This window comes from Gopherus evgoodei, chromosome 7, assembly GCF_007399415.2.
Source record: "Gopherus evgoodei ecotype Sinaloan lineage chromosome 7, rGopEvg1_v1.p, whole genome shotgun sequence".
Classification (NCBI taxonomy): domain Eukaryota; kingdom Metazoa; phylum Chordata; order Testudines; family Testudinidae; genus Gopherus; species Gopherus evgoodei.
In genome coordinates, this window is record NC_044328.1 from 118,501,000 (window position 1) to 118,518,308 (window position 17,309).

Genomic DNA, 17,309 nt, shown 5'->3' on the forward strand with positions numbered 1-17,309 from the left:
CCAAAGCTACTCACTTTCTTGGGCTAGTTGTTTGCTTTCTTAAGTACGTAGAAAAGGACATATCAATATTTCATATCCATAAATATGGTTACATGATTCATGCCCTGATTCCAGGGTTCTCAATCTTTTTCTTTCTGAGGCCCCCTCAACGTGCTATAAAAACTCCATGGCCCACCTGTGCCACAAAAACTGGTTTTTTGAATATAAAAGCCAGGACCAGCATTAGTGGGTACCAAGCAGGGCAACTGCCCAAGGCCCCATGCCACAGGGGGCCTCGCAAAGCTAAGTTGCTCTAGCTTCGGCTTCAGCCCTAGCTCCAGGTGGCTGGGCTCATGGCCCTGGACTTCAGCCCCATTCAATGGTGCTTCAGCTTTCCGCCCTCAGCACCCATGAGTCTGATGCTGGCCCTGCTTAGAGGCCCCCCTGAAACCTGCTTGTGGCCCCCCAAGGAGCACTGGATCTCTGGTTGAGAATCACCACCCTGATTTAGAAAGAACACTAACTTTTAAGCTGGCAACTATCTTTTGAAAGAGATTAGCATCATGAACTTTGAATAAAAGGAAAACTGTTACAATCACACCTTTGTCTTAGTTATAATGCATCAAAAGCCCTGTTATAATCCTACTAAACTACTGTGAAATAGTAAAAAAAACCCTAAAGAGTTTGTCTGAACATATATATCCCTATGTGGCATGGTTTTATAGCATATATTAGCATGGGTTCATGCTGTGCTCATGCAGTGCAGAGGGTCACTTATCAGATTGTGCATTGAAAACAGTATAAACACAATTTGGGGAATCGGCACATAAAAGAGAGAGAGGAGCAATGAAAAATGTAAAATGAGAGAAAAAAGAAAAGTGGAGCATTCCCTGAACATGTTTCTGACATTCTAAACCAAGTTCATGGTTGGACCCAGGTGACTGATTGGGTACATGGACAATAAAGTTAGGTAACATTTGCAATTACTTAACATTGAAAAAGCTACACCACCAAAAAATATAGCTAAGGTTACACTCAGAATTCTTTCCCAATGTCACCTGCTCAAATTTTGTAAATATGTCTCTTATTCAGATGAAGCATTCTAGATTGGGCTTCGGTTTCATGGTCAAGGGTTTAGAAAAATCCATTCATACATTTTTGAGTTACATGAGGAGGAACAGCATATATTTTCCAATCATAAAGACTGAAAAAAAAAAAAGAGTATGCTCTTTATTCTTGCTTAACTAAATTATGGCCAGCCTTTACAAACAGACTTTTCCAGGCGGCTAATCCTGAATGAGGATTTATTTGCAGGCCAATTTACAAACAAAGAAAGGAAATGTACTTCATTGCTGACACCTATATTTTTTTATAATGATCTGAATCAAGACCCAGAATTGGAACATACCTAACCTTCGTGGAAGTCCAGTTTCAGATAACATTTGAAATGAGCTCTGTAGCTTTGTCCGAGATCTGCTATGGTTATCTTGGACTTATAACATAAAGGGGTAGCTTTTATTTCGCATGTGACATTTATTGGCTGGAAAGAACATCAAAGATTTGTCAATAGGTTGACTCAAATGATGAACACTTGTTTCTTTTTAAAAAGACAAAGTGCAATTTACCAGCATATGTAGTATTTTGCAGTTCACTAAAGTAGGGAAAATGAGCTTTAAAACAGACACAGAAGAATAGAGTTCTCAACCCTCATTCTGTGTGTGTTATTGTTTGCATTAGCAAAGACTGGGGAGTTGAATAAAGAAAATCCCATGAATGGCACTTCAAAAGAAAGTTAAGGGGTAAATTATCAGCATGATATGTGAGGATTTTGCCACATAGCTTCCATTAAGGTGAATAGGAGTTACACAGTTAAGTCTCCACACACTGAAAAATTAAGCCCAATTTCTTCTTTTTTATGTTATTTAATTGGTCAAAATATAAACCTCAACAAAAATATACATTTAAATTCAAAGCTAAGACAGAAATATATCTTTTCGTAGCATGGATGTTTTGCTCAGTAGCAGATCTAGCTATATTAAGGGTTCCTAAGTGCTTAAATCCTATGATAACGTGGTATCCTAGAGAAGCCAAGGACAGAAATAATTCTTTGGCTTCAGCACCTTCTTTCATTAAACTACAGTTGTTGGCAATACCATCACTAAGGACATTGCTTTTGACTCTTTCCCCTTTCAGCACGTCCCAGAAGCCCTTTGTAAAATCCTAAAGCCACCACTTCAGGTCCAGTCGTCTTGGATGTTTGGAATAATGTTATGTTACTCATTTGCCTACATGGCAACCATTAGCAGAGTTAAAAAGGAGAGAACTGAGTTAAAAAAGGAGAGACTTTTTTCAAGAATTACATCAAATCATGTTAGGAATCAGTCAATCAAACCGCAAAAATCTGGTTTTCAGGGAAAACCCCCATCCCTTGACAAATTAGAAGCCATAATAGGGTGGAAATCCTGACTTCGTCATTTAGCCTCACAAAGGTAGCTGTGACTTGTTTGGTTAAAAAAAAAACTTGTGAACTAGATTTTGGCAGCATGAAGCTTTTTATTTTGAAATGATCTTTCAGACACTGAATGTCAATGCTTTCCAATCATTTTAAATTATTTGCTATTTATGCAAGAAGTTTTATACATGGAGAGCAAGCAAGAACGAGAGCGCAAGCACACTACTATACTACAAGTATAGAATATGTCAAAGGCAAATTGTTTCAATGAATTTAGAACCATGTATTTAGTATACTCCAGAAATAAATATTAGCTAAATATATGCAAGACACAAATCTTTATTTAAAAGAAGTCTGCTAACCAGTCAATTCAGCTCCTTCGTCAACTCCTGCCACAATCTGCAGTTTTAAATCGGGATCATTCTTCCCACTTTACTGCATCTGGAGACAAACACACAGTTGTAATTTAAATTAAAAAGGACTTCAAAAACAAGCAATCCCACAAATAGGAATATATCAGTCTTTGTCTCTATGTAGACAGCTTTTATAGTGAGAGAACTTCGCTTTGTTCTTGTTCTGTTTCATCAGATCACTGAGTTTGTCTCTGATCTCGTCCTCTTTTCTCCTACATTTAACTAAAAAGGAAGGCTGATTTTCCATGTTACAATAAGAGCGATAACATGGTCCAGTAGATAGAGAACTGGAGGGGGAGTCAGGAGATCTGGATTCCAATCTTGGCTCTAACACTGACCTGCTCTGTGACCTTTGGGCAAGTCATTTTTATTTGTGCATTGGTTTCCCTTATTAACTCTTAACCTGCACTGTCTACTTAGATTGCAAGCTCTTTGGAGCAGAGACGGCACAATGGAGTCTCAGCTTTCATTTCATACATGCTTTTGCAATATAAACAACAAATCATCATACTAAAATGCAATAATACAGTCTGAAGCTTTGAATCAAAATGTTACTTTTGTTCTAATTCCATCCCATCACAACAAGTAGCCTGAACAATATTATAGAACATGAAGTTTGATTCCAAGAAGCTTCGCAGGTAGAGTTCAAAAAGACCTGTTAAATCATCCTGACCACTGTAGTTTCACTGCATTCCCTTAGTAGCCACAGGAGATGATTGAACCCAGTAATGAAATCATAAGCATTTTGGCAAAAAAAAATAGTTTCTACTATTCATCCAAGACTGCTTCAAAAAAAAAAAAAAATCTCCTCTTCCCTCCATTCTAGTCATCACAGTCAGTACCACTAAAAATCCAAACTGTGAGGCATCTATCTATACTCAATTTGTTACAGTTATTCCAAATAGAAAACCTCTCTCAATCTTTCTGATATTGCTAGAAAGGTGCATTTTCAGGGAGGATTCATGTCAATCACCCCAGTGTAGAATTTCCTTTTTTCATGCTTCTATCCTTCAATCTACACAATAACTTTTTAAGATATCTAGACTTCAAAAGGGTCAAAAAGAATGGTTTGGAGGACCTGTGATCTTCTGACTAGGATAAAGTATCAAAAAATATATTGTTCCTGTTTCTCCTACTTCAGTTCACCAATCCGGAGCAGGCTTGAAAGGTGTTCCATTTAAAATAATAGATACAAGGTGCTATAAAAGAAGTATATGATCAAGAAAAAAAATAAGGGAATATTTCTTAACTATTTTCTTCAGTCATGTTCTCTCCATTTCAAGCATATCTTTAGTGATCAACCTGTTTGTATCTCATATACACACACACACACACACTATACTCACGTGTGATATTTCTTCACTATTGTGCCTATCTCTTAGCATTTATACTACTGGGCTCTTTTTGAAGAGCTATTTCACACATTGGGCCACGTTAACAGGTGTAACCACCGCTTTGCACCCTCAGGCTTCTCTGACGTGTGCTGGACCCTGGAAATGGGGAGAGTAAGGTGACTTAAAACCACCTCTCCCAAGTCCCACATTTTAATCAGGGAGAACCACCACAATACACATTTCAGGCATTAATTTCCAAATACTAGTAAAGAGCAAAAGAAGGACATCAGCCTATTTTTTTTTCTATGCAGGTCACCTTTACCAGTGATTTACTATCAAGAATCTTTGCATGAGTGACAAGACAGTCAGTGAAATATTTTTAGGGAAAAAAGTGATGAAGGGAAATTCAGCTAACCTTTTTTTTCTTCCTTGACACTACTCGATAATCTCTTTATCTGGTCTTATTCCAACAGAGTTAGAGGCAGACTGTTATTTCCCCACAGACAAATCCCACCCCCCAGCCTACACACACCTTAGTACTTCAAACTGACAGCTACATTTTTAAATAGTGGTTAGCTCCTTTGAGATGCATGGCCAAATTCTGTGTACACATATACTTCAGTAAGGCACGTCTAGCTAGCAGGCCTCACTTGGTGCACTGCAGGTCCATGCGAGAGACCAGAATTTCGATAGTTCCAGATGCACTGTGGATTTTAGTTCAAAGCCCTGATGGTCAGTGTGTTGCCTTGTTATTTAGGAGCTTGATTCAGTCAATGGAAAGTTTTAAAAATAATCAGACACAGAACACATACATCAATCTCTGCTTCAAAATGAAGAACGTAATCCTGCTCTGACACAATGGACTGACTGGTATACAAGCCCTTAAATATACATGGAGACTTAGTACATGGCAAGTTCGGGTGCAAATCTGCAGAATACTAGACTAAGTTCCTATATGGACCCCGCTATCACACACTAAAAGTTCTATCGTTTGCTGTGAGGTACTCCTGTTTGGAACCCAAGTACATCAAAGCATGCCATGGAACTTTTAATGCATAGTAGGAGGTCCATATGGCAATTTAATGCACAACAGGCTAGAGTGACACAGATTTACACCCCAGGTTGTTGGTTTCAGCCTATTGCTTGAGTCTGTTAAGGTTTGTTTTTTCTTTTTCACGTTACTTGTAATTCACACAGGAAAGTAACTGAAATGCTTGATAGGAGACCATAATTTAAAAAATAAATAAAATAAAAAAGGCATCGTCAAAAATCCTCCGCTTCCTTTCAAATCATGTGAGGTGCACCTGGACCTATCAATCAACCTTTAACTCCGAGCCATCCATGACAAGAGTCTAAAAAGGCAGACAGAAAAGGACCAGAGAATGATATAAAGGAACTCTGTAGGAGTATTCACTTTTGCTGAAAGAAGGCCTTAACCTTCTTTTCTCCAGCAAATTCACTTAACAGATAATAGAAATGAAGGAAAAGATGTTGTTAGAGAGATAATGAGGACTGCCAAGGAAGGTTTCGGAAAATGACTACTCACTTTGTGACAAATTTATACCAATGGAAGATTCCATCAGAGGTACAGGTGAGAGGCCATCACTTCCCTTTAGAAACTCACTCCTAGCACCCTGCTTTCCACTTCGAACCATCTGCTCCTGCTTATTGAAAACCATAAACTATATCATTTCATACCAGCTGAGGATGTGGTCCCCTGTATATGGAATGATATGACACGACTAAAATGTAAGAAAAAAAAAAAGTGGCAACAAACCACATATCCAGACACAGCCAAATAAAGCACTATGCTTTTAAAATAGGTTCTTCCCTCCTTAGCAATTCTCTGCAGATTATGAGTGGCCTCATATCGATTGTAGTCAACATTGCAGGACTTGGATCGATGCTGCTTTGTACCCCGTGTAGTCCAATGTAATTCAGTAACATTTTATCACTTTCCATAGGTTTAAATGGCTACCCAAGGAGCAGGGCAATCTAGTGTTAGGCCCCTACTCTTTTGTGCTGTGTAAGCTCCAGGTGTGGAAAAGCCTGATTCACATACATCGTTCTGTTGGAGCCATGTTACCGGTTGACGCTCCCATTATGCCTTTCATGCCTCCTACTGGTGATGTGGATGTAAGAGACAATGAGTACATTATGTACACAGGGTCAGCGTTAACCTTGCTGCTACATCCTGTAGAATTTGAGGGGAAGGAATGCTGAAGAAAGCAGATAGGCCCCTAGTCTGCCTACTCCTACACAACAGAGCCCAGTGTGGAGGAGCTTCCATGGAGTAGGGGACAGGTAGAGAACAAAGCTGCAGAGGTGGATATTCTCCTTTTTCAGCATCATCTCAGTCCACTCTAGGACTCTGCTAGGTTTTTGTTTCCTCTGATCCCTGAAATGAGGGGAGCACGTCCTATGACTAATGGAAAAAAATAAAAAAGTGAAGTTGTCAATTGCGAGCTTCCTTACATATCAATGCAAGGGAGTAAGGGGGTGTAGTGAGCATCCTCACGTCTTTGCTTGGGCTACTTGCTTTGCTAATCTGCTCGCAGTGGGGAGAACAAGAGCCAATATTTATTATCCCATTAAGTGAGTGGGGGCCTTGGCTCTGTACCCCCAATATGCTGTCTAATCCAGCAGAGTCATAAGCTATAATTAGCTTAGGGTTGGTGAAGCCATTCACACCTGTGCAAAGTGCGTGTAAAATTATGAGAATGGCACCAAAATGCACCCTCTTTGCTTAGGCATAAGTGACTATTCAAGATAAAAGGCAGTGGAGAATCAGCATATAGGAGTCTAAAGTAACTCTGAATAATAGTATAGTTATTACGCTTTATCACCATCAATGATGCTCTTAAAAGGGGATAATCATTATCATTAATATAAAATTAGGTTCAAATGTATGACAATATATGAGGAAAATATATCCATTATTTTATTGTATTAGATCTGCAAGTATTTTGCTAAATGGCTTTTGCTTAATGTTCTGATTCTTTTTAATTTGTGTTAGGTACCCATATGCAGAGGCCAGAGACACCACTAAAAATCAGTCAGTGCTTCTCTACTATTACAGTACACTGAGTTTACTTTCAGAACGTAGGGAAATGAATGTGGCTTTGGACCTGATCCTGCATTCCCTGTGCCTCCAAAAACCTCACACATACAGCAATGAGATATTTAGAGGAACAAGGAATACAAGATTAGGAATCGATTCTGTAATGATAAATTTATTATTTACCATATTACTTAGTCGTGCCTATGGGCCAAATTGAGATTGGATCCCCATTGTGCTAGCCTTTGTACAAACACAGAATGAGATAAACATATTTAGAGCCTAACGTTAAGGGACATGATTGTCCATTGATATAAACCAGCATAGCTCCATTGATTTCGAAAGAGCTTCTCCAATTTACACCAGCTAAGAAATTGGCCCAAAGATTTTTACAAGGGTGTCCATTTTAAGACATCCTCAGGTTTCAAGCATTCCTACTTCACACAATACCTCTTGCCCACTTGAACCTCCCTGTGAATCTAGTAGCACTTGATGGAATATGGGACTGTGTATTATTCTATTTCATTGGGAAGATGACTTGAATTCCTGGAAAACTGCAAGGAATGTACCGGTCTACAAGAATGCACCTGTCTGCAGCCCAGACTGAATTATGCTTTCCTGTGTCTTTTTTGTCATCCAAATATGGAAATGTTATTCTGTGATCTATTTTTGAGACTCTTCAGTGTCAAATGATGCTTTCCACAGAAAAGCACTATTATTCCTGGAGGCATGGGTTACCCAGCAGGCATAAGCAGGCTGCTGTTTTCCCTTGTTCAGGGAAATGCATAAATATCTTTAAAAAGCTGCTTGAGTTTAAAAGTCAAGTGTCTATTTTACAGAGGGCTAAAGAAGATGATTTGTGAGAGACGTGGGCTATGGGCTTATGGTTTCTTAAATGGGGAAAGGACAGTTATTATTATAACTGTTCATTGTGTGTATTAGTAGCCATGTGGCTGATTCAGAGCTGCAGTGAGTTCACAGCTGCAAAGTCCAAGTGATTGCATTTAGTGTGCAACTAGAAGGGGCAGTATTACTGGAACAATGTATTCCTTGATGGAAACTAATGTCTGCTGTATGTGCTAAAAAACTTGTGTTGGTATTTGAACCCCGGTTGCTAAAGAGGAGGGGAAGAAAGACTTATATTTTAACCATATCTATTGTTCAAGGATTGCTGTAGTAGAATATATTTTTAAGGGGTGAAATGCACCTCTCTCTTAGATCTGCAGGGATTAAATAAAAACAAGAGAGAGAGTGTGTGCGCGCGAGAGAGAGACACTAACTATATTTACATGCCACTTTTGCTCCCTGCTTTGCAACTGCATCTTGTCATTAATTATTACTACTGCTATTAGAATTGCTTCATGTCTTCCAATTTTCCAAAGGGCTAAAGGGGTTAGATTTGTTTTCAAGCGGGGGACTGAGCATTTGAGGATTTTACTCATATCAGCTGCTCACTCACTGAGTGTTATTCTCTGTTCCAGCTGAGTTGTGCTTGGTGCAGAAATTGAAAGAGGAGGGGGACAAAGGTGGCTTGAAGCCATCTTTGTATTTCCCTTATTCTTGGGGGCTGGGGTTTGACTGACCTGCTGTGCTGCAACTTAAATCTAGCCACTTGTGGTCTCAAGGCGCAATTCCAGCAGCCAGGAATAATGGGAGTGCAGCTCTGCTCTGGCCACACCCACTTTCCCTATGCCACATCACAGATGGCAATAGAGCTGTGTTACTGGATCTCTGCCACCTTGAGAAACTTCAAATGGTGTTTTATTATTCCACAGATAAGTATAGACTCACATAAGATACATTATGCTAACTGGAATCTGAACATTTAAATGGCGCTTGTATTTGGTCTGCTGTGGAACTTCGTGGCATTGCATGCTCACAGTCTCTCACGGCTGCGAGAGTCTCCATAAAAAAGCTAACGTTCCAGGGCAAAGCATCACTGTTCTGAGTTATACTGTTCTTGATAGCCCCAACACTGCCCCTGCATGCCCTTCCTATTCTGCCAGCTATTGAGCAAACAAGGCAGGGACATAACTCTACTTTCTTCCTGGCCCTCTGGGGCAATGGATGCTACCAGGAGTTCATGGAGGGAGTAGTCCCTCTGTCCCTCTCAGCTTTGCACACAGGAGACCAGGCACAAAGTTGCTTTGTATTATTGAAGAAAATGATGACTACGCTTTGGCACTGAAGGGTTAACAAAGCGTGAAGATGTGAATAGGGGTGTGGTAGCCAAAGGTAAGATCAACCTGTTGCTTAGGCCGCAGTGAACCACTCCTATAACCAACTCACTCATGCAGCCATGTATGTCTGGCTCCTCATACCAGACACTCCGAGACCAGAGCATGTTCTACAGGGCAGACCACAGAAACTTTTGCCACTGCTGTATATTTAACAGGCGAGTGAAGAATCAAATCCTGCAGTCCTTACTTGATCTTTACTTTAGTAAGAGTTATGGAGTAATAAAGTAAGGAATGAGCCTGCTACCTGCATATTAATACAGAAGTTTTTTGGGATGAGGGTGTAGTCATAGAAGGAAACTATTTATGAACCAACTTGGTAAAAAGTGAAGCATCACATGAATAAACCATGGTCCTTTCAAAAAAAAAAAAAAAATCACTGTCCTTGAAATGACAAAGCATTTTAGTGGTGTTTTGTATTCCACGTATGCGGGAAATGAACTGGAGAGCAATTCGTGATTAAGTCTCCAGTTTAAATCAAAGGCCATAAATTAATATGTGGAGAGGGGAAAAAAAGAAAATATGCTCTAACTCTTAAAAGAAAAACATGAAACCTAAATTTTAGAAATGATCATCATCCACTTACATAATGAAGGCAAAACATGCCATAACTGCAATGATGACATAGGTGGTAATCCAAGAGTAATCCAAGAGTAAATATTTTCACATTTTTTAATTATTTTAATTATTTAATCTTTAAGAAGTGGAGTAGAGCTAACTTTACAACAATGGAAAATGAACACATACATTTTAGTTGACATGCAATGTAAAATTAGTGATGGATTATGATTCATAATTGCAAATCCACTGCCAAAATGCATTTTTGAGTTTTACATTTGTCATGCTACTTTTATACAAAGTCATGAATATTGAAAAAAATATACTTCATAATAAAAAAAAGTTCTTTTTAAAGGTCTCTCTTTCAATGTAGGGTTTGGCCATTCAAGTCAATATAAGCAGAATGTAGTAAAAAAAAAAAAATCAGTAGATTTGCTTTCTACTCATTTTCCATTACAAACTGTAACAGAACAAATCAGACAAGAAGTGTTCTCAAAGTCACATATTTAACTTAGACATAATAGTCTTATAAAATGTACACACTGAATGCATATTGCTACATGCAAGTGCTGTGATGTTTCTGTAAAATATTTTGAGAAAAAGGTTTAAAATAATGACATGAAACAGTTGCTTGGTAATCTATTAGCATTGACTGGAGTCGGAAAATGAAGTCTGTGGATCAAAATCATATAGCAAGTGCACATTAATCCAGGGCATATTAAGGAATAGGGTTGACTATTTCATTTTTGTTGAAGGCTTCTTCGTAAATAAAGAACCCTTTGGTAGGATTCTATCCAAGACCCACTTATTTTTAATTTACTGCTGAGGTGAAATATTCTCTTCTACATCACTCCAGAAGAGCTAGTTGGGAATATTCTGTTGCAATGGTTTTTCAACAGAAATTGTAGATTCTGCTAAATTAAAATATTCTATGGGAAAATGTCTATTCTGCTGAAATGTTTCAATTGTCATCTTAAAAAAAAAAAACAAACAAAACAATGTTTTGGATCAGTCCAGAATCAATCTGCCTTCCTGAGCAGCCAGTGTACCTCATATGCCCAATCTCCTCTACAGACCAGACTCCCAGGCTGGACTACTTATACTGTGATATACCTCAGACTCCACTCTGTTTCAGCCAGTATGGTGAATCTTAGAATTCCCATGAGTGACTCATGAGAGATGTAGTCTGACCAGGTTGCTCTGACCACAGAGGACAATGATGGCATTGGATACTCAAACTATCGTACATCTTTCAAGAGGCACCCTATAGCTCAGATGGATGCAGTTCAAATGTTAAACAAAGCCTAAATAAAACATTTCAACTTGTTTCAACAAGCTGAAGTGAAATGTTTCAATTCAGGAATATTGGAAACTTTCATTTTTATAAAAAATGTTGAAGTGAAGCATTTCAACATTTTCCAGTTTATGTTTTTTGGAACTTTCTATTCTGTGAAAAATTAAAATTTCTTCTTTTTGTTCCAATTCAGGATGAAAACAAATTATGAAATATTGAAACTTCCCATGGGACATAAATTCCTATTTTCAACAAACTTTACCCTCTAGAGTGTACAAGTCACCAATTTACTCTTACCTAAACTGAACTGAAAGTTGATATATACTGAAAACTCCGATATGTATCAAAATAATGAGAATTGAAAATACAGTAACTTGTAATGACTGTGGCAAAAAAACAAAGCAGCTAAGTATCAAAAATCTTCCACTTATTACTGTCCAAGAGCATTATTAAAAATGAAGAGGATCTTGACGTGCTCAACTTAGCTGTACAATCAGTAATAAGGGCATAAGAACATAGAATGACCCTACTGGGTCAGACCAAAGGTCCATCCAGCGCAGTATCCTGTCTACTGACAGTGGCCAATGCCAGATGTCCCAGAGGGAATGAACCTAACAGGTAATGATTAAGTGATCTCTCTCCTGCCATCCATCTCCACCTTCTGACAAACAGAGGCTAGGGACTTTCCTTATCCATTCTGGTTAATAGCCATTAATGGATTTAACCTCCATGAATTTATCTAGTTCTCTTTTAAACCCTGCAATAGCCCTACCCTTCACAACCCCCTCAGGCAAGGAGTTCCACAGGTTGACTGTGCGCTATGTGAAGAAGAACTCATTTGTTTTAAGCCTGCTGCCCATTAATTTCTTTTGGTGGCTCCTAGTTCTTATATTATAGTAACAAGTAAATAACTTTTCCTTATTCACTTTCACTCATGATTTTATATACCTCTATCATATCCCCCCTTAGTCTCCTCTTTTCCAAGCTGAAAAGTCCTAGCCTCTTTAATCTCTCCTCATATGGGACCTGTTCCAAACCCCTAATCATTTTAGTTGCCCTTCTCTAAACCTTTTCTAATGCCAGTATATCTTTTTTGAAATGAGGAGACCACATCTGTACACAGTATTCAATATGTGGGCGTATCATGGATTTATATAAGGCTAATAAGATATTCTCCTTCTTATTCTCTATCCCTTTTTTAATGATTCCTAACATCCTGTCTGCTTTTTTTTTTTTTAACTGCTGCTGCACACTGAGTGGACGTCTTCAGAGAATTATCCACAGTAACTCCAAGATCTCTTCACTCAATACATGGTTCAATTTAACAATTTCAGTAGCTCTATGATTTATAGTACCAATAAAATAAGGCAGGGCAGAACGATATTTTGTCAGTCCAATACACTGGATCAGATTCTGGCTGATAAAATAAAAAGACCAATAATCAGAAATAAGGCTGTACTGACACATACCAGAAGTAAATCAGGTGCAATATTTATGTAAGCATATGGTCACTTAGGCTTCTTACTTGCTAGGTACATGTGTTTTTTCCCCCTCCATGTAAATTAGGTTTAGGCAAATAAATTCATGCCCTATATGTAGCAATATTTAATGATCATGGTAAGTGTTCAGCAATTAAACTCAATTTATGATACCTGTACATACATTGACTTTAAATTTCAGTGAACACCAAGATTTATGGTCTCTTGAGGAACATTCTGACTGGTAGGAATCACCTCTGACAATATTTACCTCCTGGGTCAATAAATCCTGATAGTCAATACAAGCCAGTAAACTCAGTTAACAGTACTAGGGTGGGCTGCGTACACCTTAGGGTAGGATTTGGCACACTTAGTATATGCTTATTAGTTAGAATGATTTTGCATTTAGAGTCCCTGTGGTATAGGGCACACTTCCATTTGCTTTTTACAACATATCAACCATAAGTCATTTCTACTGTTGTTGCTTTGCTACTACCTTTCCTTGAACTCCTTTGGAACATAAAGTACATGCAAATTGAATGGTATGCATTTTCTTTTATATAGCAAAAAGAGGATTCCCTCTGGGCTGGTAATATAGAGTCACATAATGCTGTATGCTACAACTTTATATTAGATGCTGGAGCACAATTTTTTTCCACAGTGCATATGTATTTATATTCAAAATGTTGGGATTTAAGGGAAGAAAATCTTCATACAATCCACTCTTGTATTTTGAACATCTAGTCGTGGGTAGATATTCTGGGCCAGATCCTTAGCTGGCATAAATCAGCATAACTCCCTTGGACTTCAGTGGAGCTATACCAATTTACACCAGCTGAGGCACTGGGTCTCTAATTTCTCCCATTTCTTTAAAAACAACAACTAAGCAGAACTGTATGAGTTTGAGCTGCCCTTTTCCATGTCTCCAACATAAACGTAATTCAAATGACAACTATTTCACACCTGTTATATAGTAGCATTGAAGCACCGTCCCGTCTTCCATTTACAGTATTTATCAAACTGCAATCTTACAGGAATATCTAAAAAGGTTATTCACATGTTTTTTATTCAAGTTGTACAACTAACCTGCTTTCACTGGGTCAGCACCCTTTTCATGTTCACTTGAGTGGTGTTTCTAGTGAAGGAACAATTTGTGCTAGTTCAAGGACTCAAGCAAAATGAACTGTAAGACTGAATTTTGGATATTTACTAAAAGTGAATTCCAAACAGCATCACTGACCACTGCAAATTTTCAATGCTGAACTGAAAATTCACACTGGACTACACAGTTGTAACTTAATGTAGTTGTTGGTCAGTTACACAAATGCCCACCCTGCACTTTTAAGCGGATGTGTGCGCACACGCACGCTTGGCTGGCTGGCCAAGTCAAGGGAACAGTGCTTTACGGCTGGGAGGTAGGGACGAGAGAGGAAAATTGCTGCAAAAAGGGACAGCACGATTGCTGACTTATCCTCTGGGAATGCAGGGTTTAAAAGAGGCAGCTGTGCACCTAAAGCCTTCCTTTTTACATGGACCAAGGCTGAAGCAGGACCCATCCTCCCTCCCTTTTAGGTGGTAAAATGCCAGGTTTGGTCAACACCTGCTGTGGGCATTCCCTTTTTAGGAGGACTGGGAAGGCATTTTTTCCCTTACCACCATATTGGCTTGGGTGCAGCTGGGGCTTGTTCACCTTCCCATACCAGGTTTCAGGAAGGGCTCTGTTCGAGCATGGCATGACAGGTGGTAGGCCATAGGTCACAACTCATTATTTAAGTGTAGGGTGGATGTCCAGGGCAAGTACTCCAAAGGAAAGGTTTACAGTGAGCGGATAAATGGCTTATAGAAGGACTTTAAAAGAGGTGTTCATTAAAGAAACGAAAAAGGGGGGTAGTTGGGGACTCCTATAATTGGTACAGCAGGGAGCCAACCCTTTCATTCTTATAGCCCACCTTATAGCAATGGATTTGTTGTAGGGACCTGGAAAAAGCTCCCCAGGTAATTACAGAATAAACATGGGGTTACTTTCATTGTACACTTATCTGCCGGGTAGTCCCAGACATCTAATAATAAAAGTTGCGGCCTGATTACACCCATGTCAAATGTCTCCTGTCCTTCTTTCGGCATAACCAGACAATAATTTATCAGGCCAAAGAAACTGTAATATGTAAGTTAAGTAGTGAGTGTGAATTTTAGAACATTTTCAAAATACTACTGGCAAGGGATTTATAGACTAAAAATTACCCTATGAGGACAAATACAGATAATTCAGAAGAATAAGGAAATTTGAGATTGTCCATGAACAAATTAAAAACAATCTGCAAAGAGAAAAAAGATGAAATACGTTGAATAAAATTGTTTGTTATGAATCATTTGCCCAGCTCTGAGCGTGATGTGGTAATCAGATCCCTTCTTATTAACAAGAAGATATGCTCATGGAGAGTTTTGCTACCACAAAATGTGACACTTGGTAAAGATGGACCCTTCAGCTTTGTAATTTTTGAACAGCTGGGGGAGAGAATAGTATGAAAATCATCTGAAAATCCTTGAAACAGCAGTCCAGTGAGTGGCATTATATTTCCCTTTATCACTGCAAGCATATTTACTCTTTATATTTCAGCATAGGGGTGAATACATATTTTATAACCCAATGAAGCAAAGCATTTAGGCACATGCTTAACTTTAAATATGGGATTATTCATATGCTTAAAATTCAACACATTGTTCAATATTATCTTGGATTGAGGCTTTATAGACTTAAAAAAAACCTATATATGTTTACTGGTATAATCATTCCATAGGATTACAAGCAGGTAAAATGTTTGACCAAACTGTTTATTCTGGGCAGACATCTCTCACTTCAATGGCGGAAAGACTAATGATTCAGATTGCTTTCCAAAGAACTGGTGCTAATGTGCTTTCCAATCACCTGTCCTGATCAGAGGGCATTCAGTTGTAAGGAACAAATTTAGAAGTAATTATTTTGAGTTTGTGTAATGTCTTCAAAGGCAATAAAAACCCCATACATTTTTGAGGGGAACTCAACTGCAGGTATAAAATACCACAGCCTATGGGAATGCCAGTTAGAGTCAATTAAAACCCGATCAACCTTCTATGACACTAACGTGCCTATTTGAACTTTGCTTCTCTTTGCAAGATGGAGATATTTTGCTTCTTTGCAGAAACCCGACTTGGGAAATGCAATGGATCTGCCCATTGTGATCATAATACAGATTTAATGATCAAAATAGAAGATGCCCAAATTGATTCTTGTAACTGGATTCCACTGTATCAAAGAGTCACTGCTGCAAGAAAAAAACCTCAGCTCTTTAGTCACAGATATGCATCTTCACCTCACTATAAAAGTAGAAAGTGAGAGAAAGAATGATGCACATGCATATTTAATATAAACTTCAAAAGCAAGGGGCTCATTAGGATAACGCAATAAAAAAGTAAGCTGTTCTTGAACGAACGGCTACAGTTTAATAAAACATGACTTCAATTTTTAAAAAAAAATTATGTTGCAGACACATTTGGACTGACATAGGGAATATAGAAAATGATGATAAAAATCAATTACTCAACGGATATGTATAGATACTGAATAATGCATTCATTATTATTCATTCATTCTCATTACAATTCCCTCACATCACAAAGAAACTATGGAGGATGAGTGACAGCTTTAGGAACATATCTACCAAAATAGATGAATCTGGAGTCCTGAGCACATTTTAAAAAAATAACTGGTATACTGTCAATATTGTGTTATTGGGAATTTAAAAGAGCTTAACTGTTTTGCTGTTATTTTTAACTAAATTACAGCTCCACTAAATTATTAATCTGAATCTTCCCTCTCCCCTCCCCTGCTCTGAAACAACCCAAAATTTCAGAATGTGTAGGTTTCATTTTAGCTCAATTTTACTGAGCTATAAAAATGTCTGCGGATCAAAAAAGGTACAACCAACAAATATCTTCTTAGACCATGAAATACGCTATCTTTTTTAATGATTCAAATAGAGATGTCAACAGAATGGGAGAATTGGTAATAAATGTAAATAGAAGGGCTGAGAAAGACATCCAGTTGAATAGTTTGCTAACTGCTACCTATAGCATTTTGGCCATTTATAAGGCCACATTTCAGACAAGGTAGGTGGGCAAAATAGGCATACTTAATTTGTGTGTAAAATTAATCGGATTGCACACATTACAAACCTGCACTCCTAGTCACAGCAATTGTGCATGGGTTTTGCCCACATATACATTTAAGAACCTAAAATGTGTGGGAAAAAGTCAGACCCAAATCCTCAGCTAGTATAAATCAGCATAGCTCCATTCCAGTCAAGGAAACTCTGCCAATTTACTCCAGCTGAGGATCTGACCCTAAATCTTTATTCTGCTCAATTTTGCCGCTAATATAGTCCATTTCCAACATCCATAAAATAAGAAAACCCTTTCTGTCTTCATGGAGCAGTAACCAATATTATCACCTACTCTAAGATGTCAGAG

The 17,309-nt window shown here is 38.2% G+C and overlaps 1 protein-coding gene across 16 annotated transcripts in view; it reads right to left on the reverse strand.

Annotated features, from left to right (window-relative positions):
- The window catches only part of CHL1 (cell adhesion molecule L1 like), a 192,325-nt gene that overhangs the window by 139,591 nt on the left and 35,425 nt on the right, over nt 1-17,309 (reverse strand). For 14 of the 16 annotated variants that reach the window (XR_004001317.1, XR_004001318.1, XM_030570018.1 and 11 more), the window contains one exon: nt 2,794-2,872. The exons of 1 other annotated variant lie outside the window; for it this stretch is intronic. The gene's annotated coding sequence lies outside the window, so the exon portion shown is untranslated. Of the gene's footprint in view, nt 1-2,793; nt 2,873-4,190; nt 4,212-17,309 lie in introns of those variants that run through there. One more of the 16 variants, XM_030570022.1, reaches the window with a different exon arrangement.